The following is a 6876-nucleotide window of genomic DNA, read 5'->3' as shown; positions in this document are numbered from 1 at the left end:
GATCTCCTGACCTCGTGATCCGCCCGTCTCGGCCTCCCAAAGTGCTGGGATTACAGGCTTGAGCCACCGCGCCCGGCCAAGTTTCTGAATTTTTAAAATAAGACACCTGACTAGGGAGAGGAAATGCAGATTATTAAATGGATGGCTTTTACTTTAAAAATTTAAAGGGTAGTTTAATAACTTCTCATGCTTTGTATGTTAGGTTTAATACAAGCAGACTGGGCTGGGCACGGTGGCTCATGTCTATAATCCTAGAACTTTGGGAAGCCAAGGTGGGTGGATCACCTGTGGTCAGGAGTTGGAGACCAGCCTGGCCAACATGAGGAAACCCTATCCCTACTAAAAATACAAAAACTAGCTGGGTGTGGTGGTGCATGCCTGTAATCCCAGCTACTCGGGAGGTTGAGGCAGGAGAATCGGCTTGAACCCGGGAGGCAGAGGTTGCAGTGAGCCAAGATCCCACCATTGCACTCCAGCCTGGGTGACAGAGACTCCATCTCAAAAAACAAACAAACAAAACAAGCAGATTGTTCTTCCAGTAAAGATTCCAAATGAGATAAACATTCATTTACCCTCACCCCTGCAAGCCAATCAAAGTTGTTAGAACAGTTTGTGTAAACACCCAAAATAAAATTAAGGAAGTTGAATACTTTCATGACTTTTAAAGTGAACACCCTTCAGGGGAGAATGAAAAATAAAGCTCTCACTAAGGAGATGCTGGCTACACAGGCAATCTACAACCTTCTTTAACCGTTAATAGTTTTCCTTCATTTTTCTACTGTCCCTATACTTTTCTCCCAAAATCAAAGAACTAGTGAATCATGGGGTACAGCAATGACTCACATGCAGGTTGTAAAAACTGGGCAAAAAAAGAGACAACATACAGCAAAGTATCCCTCAAAGCTCCCAGGGACCTCTGTACTCAGATCCCTTCTTGTTCTCATTGGTTTAAGGGGCACTTTGGCTTATCAAAGCTTTCATCAATGCTTCACTCAGAGGATTAACCTCTGAAAAATCAAACAGGTGAAAACAAGGAATTGTAAACAGAACTAAACCAAATAAATAAATCCCAAACAAAACTCAAGTAGAAAGATAATTTATTTTTTTTAGCACAATCATAGCTCACTGTAGCCTGGAAACTCCTGGCTTCAAGTGAGCCTCCCACCCTAGCCTGGGACTACAGATACGCATCACCATGCTCAGCTAATTTTTCTTTTTCTTTTAGAGACAGGATCTCACAAGGCTGCCCAGGCTGGTCTCGAACGCTTGGGTTCAAACGCTCTTCCCACCTCAGACTCACTGAGCAGCTAAGGTTATAGGCGCAAGCCACCATGCCCGCCTGACCCCCAAGGATCTTCATCAATGTTCACCATCATCAACAATGCTCAAGAACACTTCAGTCTGCATACTTCCCCGCCCCCAATCCTTTTAGAGCTTTCTAAAAAAGCAAAATAAAAGAATACATGCTCAAACAGAAAAGATCCCTTCTTCCTCCATCCTGACTCAATAGTTTCCAAATAGGGAGAGAGAGGGTGGTGATGATTTTGGGTGAGAGAGTCTCAATTTTGAAATATGAAAGATTCTTTTTTTTCTTCTGAGACAGAGTCTTGCTCTGTTGCCCAGGCTAGAGTGCAGTGGTGTGGTCTTGGCTCACTGCAGCTTCCGCCTCCTGGATTCAAGCGATTCTTCTGCCTCAGCCTCCCAAGTAGCTGGGATTACAGGCGCCCACCACCACACCCAGCTAATTGTATTTTCAATAGTGATGGGGTTTTGCCATGTTGGCCAGGCTGGTCTCGATCCCCTGACCTCAAATGATCCAACCACCTCAGCCTCCCAAAGTGTTGGGATTACAGGTGTGAGCCACCATGCCCAGCTGGTTTTTTTGGGGCAGAGTCTTGCTCTGTCGCCCAGGCTGGAGTGTAGTGGCGCCATCTCTGCTCACTGCAACCTCCACCTCCCCAGTTCAAGCGATTCTCCTGCCTCAGCCTCCCAAGTAGCTAGGGTTACAGGCACACACCACAATGCCTGGCTATTTTTAGTAGAGACGGGGTTTCACCACGTTGGCCAGGCTGGTCTCGAATTCCTGACCTCAAGTGATCTGTCTGCCTTGGACTCCCAAAGAATTGGGATTACAGGTGTGAGCCACCGTGCCTGGCCTCAAATACGAAAGATTCTAAAATGCAGAACTAGGGTTGAGAATCACTGCATCTTGCTTGCTTTCTTCACAGGGTCATCTCTAGGTCAGCTGAAGGTCAGCTGAAGGTAACAGGCTTCCACAACCTCACCTCCACCCAAAGAAGAAGAACCCAGAGAGGTCACTTGCTGCATTTACCCTATGCTATGGTCTGAAGGTGTCCCCCCAAATTCATGTGTTAGAAACTTAATCCCCAGCACAACAGTATTGAAAGGTGGGGCATATGGGATGTGTTTAGGTTATGAGGGCTCTGCCCTCATGAATAGATTCATGCTGCTATTTAAAATAAGGTGCTTATAAGACTTGACAGCTATAGTCACACACACACACACAAAAGATAAAATAAGGTGCTTCTAAGACCCGAGAGCTATAGTCACACACACACACACACGATAAAATAAGGTGCTTATAAGAGTGGGCCATCTCTCTTTTGTTCTCTTGCCACGAGAGGAACAGTGTTCCTCCCCAAGAAAGGATGCAGCATTCAAGGTGCCATCTTAAAAGCAGAGAGCAGGCCCTTACCATAACACCAATCTGTGGTATTCTGTTATAGCAGCACAAAAACAAAAAACAAAACCCCCCAACAACCTAAGACAACCTAGCTATAATACAACCATAATGAATTGTGACAGCTCAGAGATACTCAACTTTTACCAGCCCGAATACTCACTCCCCCTCAAGTACTCTGCCATCCAAGTCATCACTTGTAAGTCACGTAACTACTTTCAGGTTAGGACCAGGAATGTTTTAGAGACTGCCTACTATACTCCCTAATTGGGATGTACAGTATATGCTCTCCAAGAAGCTTTCATCCCAGGGTTTGATGGCTGGGTTGTGCCGAGGGAATGGATGGCCAAATTTTTCACCACTTCCCTTTTCAAGCTCCCATCTGTGCCTACCTCACAAAGCTCAATTTAAATCTTAGCCAGAGGCCAGACGCGGTGGTTCACGCCTGTAATCCCAACACTTTGGGAGGCCAAGGCGGATGGATAACGAGGTCAGGAGATCGAGACCATCCTGGCTAACATGGTGAAACCCCCGTCTCTACTAAAAATAGAAAAAAATTAGCTGGGCGTGGTGGCAGGCGCCTGTAGTCCCAGCTACTCGGGAGGCTGAGGCAGGAGAATGGCATGAACCCGGGAGGCAGAGCTTGCAGTGAGCCAAGATTGCACCACTGCACTCCAGCCTGAGCGACAGAGTGAAAATCAATCAATCAATCTCAGCCAGATCATTTCCGGGAGTCACCAGCAGTATTACATGGATCACCACCTGAAAATCAGTTTCTCTTCAATTTCTACTCCATTTCCAAAACTGTAATTGTTTTATTCACTGTGTGTTTTCTATTTTTCTTTTCCCAAATTTGTAAAACTAACTTTAAACTTTTAAATTAAGATGGTCTTTTTTATATGGAGTTAATATGGGAACAGAATAGGAGGAGCCCAGATTCAGACTCATGTCTAACTCTATCACTTAATGGCTGTGTGACCAAAGGCAAACCACAGAAATCCCTGCGGGTCTCAGTTTCTACTTACTTCACAAGGTTATGAGGATTCTACAAGATCATATATGTCAAGTGCCTAGCCTGGAGAACAGATAGTAACTGATCACTAAATGGTAATGAGATGGAGCTCTAGTTCTTTACTACTGCCTCCCCTCCACCAGTTGGAAAGTAGCAGCACAGCCCAACTAGAAATGAGGAGGGGAGAGAGGTAATATCAGATGGGGTTGGAGTCTTATTTGAATCCTGTTAAGTCCTGAAGTATGAGCTGATTTTGTAGTAGCAGATGATGGTCACCTTTATGGGATTACAGGACTTGCCAAATCTTCCACAGAAAAAAAGAGCTACACCAAAAATAATATGGCCAGAACACTGGAAACTCTGTAATTTATCATAAGGGAGAACCACAGAAATTCCACAGAAATTCATTCCTTTCTAAAACTTTTGTGGCATGAGTTCAGTATTCTGATATAACCTATGGCCAGTCACTTCAAAGGGACCTGATACCCAACTTCTCTCTTCTCTTCCACCAAGTATCAAACAACGAAGCACACTGTTTACAGTAAGTGTATATAAGCTTCTTTTTCTTGAGACGGAGTCTCCCTCTGTAACCCAGGCTGCAGTACAGTGGTGCCATTTCAACTCACTGCAACCTCCGCCTCCCGGGTTCAAGCAATTCTCGTGCCTCAGCCTCCCAAGTAGCTGGGATTACAGGTGTGGACCACCACGCCCAGCTAATTTTTGCATTTTTAGTACGGACAGGGTTTCGCCATGTTGGCCAGACCGGTCTGGAACTCCTGACCTCAAGTGATCCACCCACCTCAGCCTCCCAAAGTGCTGGGATTACAAGCATGAGCCACCGTGCCCAGCCCAAGTGTATATAAGCTTCTTGAGGGCAGAAATCATTTGAGCACATAGCAGCACTCAAACATCTGACAAATGAATAAATGGCCAATTCCTACCATCATCTCTATATACTCTTCTAAGCAAACATCAGAGATTTATTCTAAACTACCAAATAAAATACCAATAAAAAAATCTGGCCAGGCGCAGTGGTTCACGCCTGTAATCCTAGCACTTTGGGAGGCTGAGGCAGGCAGATCACGAGGTCAAGAGATCGAGACCATCCTGGCCAACGTGGTGAAACCCAGTCTCTATGAAAAATACAAAACTTAGCTGGGTGTGGTGGCGGGCGCCTGTAGTCCCAGTTACTCAGGAGGCTGAGGCAGAAGAATCGCTTGAATCCGGAAGGCAGGGGTTGCGGTGAGCCGAGATCACCACTGCACTCCAGCCTGGCAACAGAGCAAGATTCTGTCTCAAAAACAAAACAAAACAAAACAAAAACCAACAACAAACTGTCAGTCCTTGGAGAGGAACTAATGTGCCTTAAATTGACTAACTGTCCCCAACTTCCACTGCACCTAAAAGCTCAAACCATCATACTGTTAGGTGTTTACCATAACAAAACCAGCACTAAACAAAACCACCCCTTACGAAATATCTCATTTTAATTTTGTTGATCCTCAAAATTGTGCCACCCCACTCCCGCTGCTACTACCATCTATGAGGCAGGTTAGGAGGTGGATGGGGCTGCCTTTTATAAAAGGTTTAGCATTAGGAGGGATGATTCTGCTACCCTTCAAAGGGACTAGGAAAGTTACCTGAAATTGGTTTATGCAATTGACCTTAGAGTCAGATGCTATTACCAAATGGGAGAAATACCAAGACCGGAACTTACTGAGACATTACAGCAACCTCCCCCCTAGGGTACAGAATAACTCAGATATCCAAACATTTTCAGAATAAAGTTCACAAAGGTTCATTTTAGCTTTTTATCCCCCAAAGAACAAAGATTTACTCAGTCAACTAAAACAAAAAATGTACACATCTGGTAGAGTGTGTACACTTTTTCTATAATGATAGGCATTATTAGTCTTAAAAAGAAAAATTAAAAGATCTTCACAAAACCCAGTGGAATATTCCATCAGGAAGCAGCTTCGAAGCTGGAAAATTTCTCTAGTGTTCTTACAACAGTGCAAAGCAAGAGACTGCAATCACAACCAGTGTTCAGGATTCACCACTTCACTACTTGGATCTTCTTTCTAATATATGAATGAGCTTCTGGGGAGGGATTTTGCAACAAGTTATTTCTCTCTCCCCTGATACTCGTCAAGAATAAACACGTTCAGTATCCAAGTTCTTCCTAGGGTGGAAATAGCATGCCTGTTTTCTTTTAAATCTTTGCACCTGAGTCTCAGCACACCTGCTCCTTCTACAAAATTACAAATGTCCATGGACAAGAGTCTTCCTTTCAGAAGGGAATGGGAGACATCTCTATTCAGCAAAATAAATACTTGCCAAAGAGCAAGGTAGTGTTGTATAAATTAGCACCACAGGCTTTGAAATCAGAAAAGGAGTACAGAATTTGGCACTGACCCTTACTAAATGCTGTGATATTAGGCAGCTATTTACTCCCTGTATGTACTCTAACTTATTTATCCATGAAATGGCAATAATAGCTTTTCACACAGAGCTGTTATAAGGGGGGGTCAAAATGTATGCTACTCATCCTCAGAAAACTACTTTTCTTTTCTTCTTTTTCTGAGACACAGTCTCCCTCTATAGCCCAGGCTGGTATTGGCTCACTGCAACTTCTGCATCTTGGGTTCAAGCGAATTCTCCTGCCTCAGCCTCCCAAGTAGCTGGGATTACAGGCACGTGCCAACACACCCAGCTAATTTTTGTATTTTTAGTAGAGACAGGGTTTCACCATGTTGGTCAGGCTGGTCTCGAACTCCTTACCTCAGTGATCCACCTGCCAAGACCTCCCAAAGTACTGGGATTACAGATATGAACAACCACACCCAGCCAATGTTACCTTTTTTAAAGAAGAAGAAGAAAAAAAAAAAAATTATTTCACCCATGAAGCAGATGGGGAAACTGAAGCCAATGGATGAATAATTGGCTTTTTTTTTTTTTTTTGAGATGGAGACTGGCTATGTTGCCCAGGCTGGAGTGCAGTGACAAAGTCTCTGCTCACTATAATCTCCTTTTAATAAAAGATGAATTTCAGCCAGGAGCGGTGGCAGGAAAATCGCTTGAACCTGAGAGGTGGAGGTTGCAGTGAGCTGAGATCGCACCACTGCATTCTAGCTTGGGCAAGAGAGCAAGACTCTGTCTCAAA

General features: G+C 44.3%; 1 protein-coding gene across 5 annotated transcripts in view; it reads right to left on the bottom strand.

Moving 5' to 3' along the window:
- Positions 1–6876, bottom strand: part of ETF1 (eukaryotic translation termination factor 1) — a 43203-nt gene that overhangs the window by 28099 nt on the left and 8228 nt on the right. For 2 of the 5 annotated variants that reach the window (XM_011997250.1, XM_011997252.1), the window contains one exon: positions 885–1007. The exons of the other annotated variants lie outside the window; for them this stretch is intronic. The gene's annotated coding sequence lies outside the window, so the exon portion shown is untranslated. The remainder of the gene's footprint in view (positions 1–884; positions 1008–6876) is intronic. 5 annotated transcript variants of the gene reach the window in all.

The sequence above is a fragment of the Mandrillus leucophaeus genome, unplaced genomic scaffold (genome assembly GCF_000951045.1).
Source record: "Mandrillus leucophaeus isolate KB7577 unplaced genomic scaffold, Mleu.le_1.0 Scaffold534, whole genome shotgun sequence".
NCBI classification, from domain to species: Eukaryota; Metazoa; Chordata; class Mammalia; order Primates; family Cercopithecidae; genus Mandrillus; species Mandrillus leucophaeus.
This window is presented reverse-complemented; position numbering and strand designations above follow the sequence as displayed.